Below are 1492 nucleotides of genomic sequence, written 5' to 3' on the forward strand. Positions count from 1 at the left end.
ACATGAGTTATCTCATTTCTTAACACATGAAGGTGATACTATTATTCTATTCCATATAGATTTGAAAGTGTTATTTTCTAGAGATTATTTAACTAATATTGAAAATTAGATATTACATAATATTGGACACTTTCCAAGAGGTTGAAGAAATATTCACCCTCATTTGCACAAATCTCTTCATGATTTGGTTCATTTTACTTTTATAAGCATATTATTCTATCATTTCTCTCTTTTAATCATATCTCATATCATATTATCTCTTCTCTAACTGCAATAGAATACTTGAAATACTCAGAAGATCTCATTCCTCATAAAATTATTAGTTTGTATGTGAAAAACGGCATGGCAATGTAGAGGAAGAATAAGTAATAATTCGGTAATGAAGAAGTTTTTTGGAATAGATGAGATTTAAATTTGACCTTGAGGGGGTCAGGAAGTGGTGTGGTGGTTAATGTGTTGGACTTCCCAGGTGACCAACCATGGTTAGAGTTATGGACCTAGTAGCTTGAAAAATCATGCTGAGTCATGTGTGTGCATGACCAAAATTCCAAGAGGAGAGTGAATGAGAAGAGATTTCAGAGTGACCAACTCCCTGGAAGGGGGTGGTGGTGGTGGTAATTTCTCACTTTATCTTTCTTGTCTCTCTCAGGCAATTGCATATATTTTATGGCAAAAACCTAAAAAGAAAAGAAAAAGTTTGACCTTGAGAAATAGAAGTGATATGATGTACTTAAAATACTGATAAAAAAATCAGAAACTGGCAGGCATCCCCACTGTTCTTCCTCCTTGGAACCCAGGTTGGTTGCCTGGGACTTTAAGGCGAACCCCCACCCCTCCACAACCGAAACCCGGATTGGGCCGGCCAGCAGTTCCGGACACCAGGCGGACTGAGGCTGCAGGCCCAACCCTACCGAAACTCCACGCATCTCCACAGTTCTTCCTCCTTGGACCCCAGGTTGGCTGCCTGGGACTTTAAGGCAAACCCCACCCCTCCCCAACTGAAACCCGTATCAAGCCGGCCAGCAGTTCCGGACACCAGGCGGACTGAGGCTGCAGGCCCAACCCTACCGAAACTCCACGCATCTCCACAGTTCTTCCTCCTTGGACCCCAGGTTGGCTGCCTGGGACTTTAAGGCGAACCCCCACCCCTCCCCAAGCGAGACCCGGATCGAGCTGGCCAGCAGTTCCGGACACCAAGCGGACTGAGGCTGCAGGCCCGACCAACCTGGTGCTGTCATTCATTGTCGGATCCCTTTCCACTAGCCTGTGGACTGTTTGAATTTTGGTGATTTGAGTAGCTCTTGGGGTGTTGCTTATTTGGTCAGTTGAAGGCTCACCACTCCTTAGAAACAGCGAGGACTTTGAGCCTTCCAGGGCTAGTGGCAACAGTTAATGGTAATTGTGAGTAATAGGTAGGCCAACCATAAGATAAATCATCAATCTTCTAAGCCTGTACAACTTTTAAGAATCAGAGATACCTTAAATAAGTTAG

This window comes from Tupaia chinensis, unplaced genomic scaffold (assembly GCF_000334495.1).
Source record: "Tupaia chinensis unplaced genomic scaffold, TupChi_1.0 Scaffold000678_1, whole genome shotgun sequence".
NCBI lineage: Eukaryota > Metazoa > Chordata > Mammalia > Scandentia > Tupaiidae > Tupaia > Tupaia belangeri.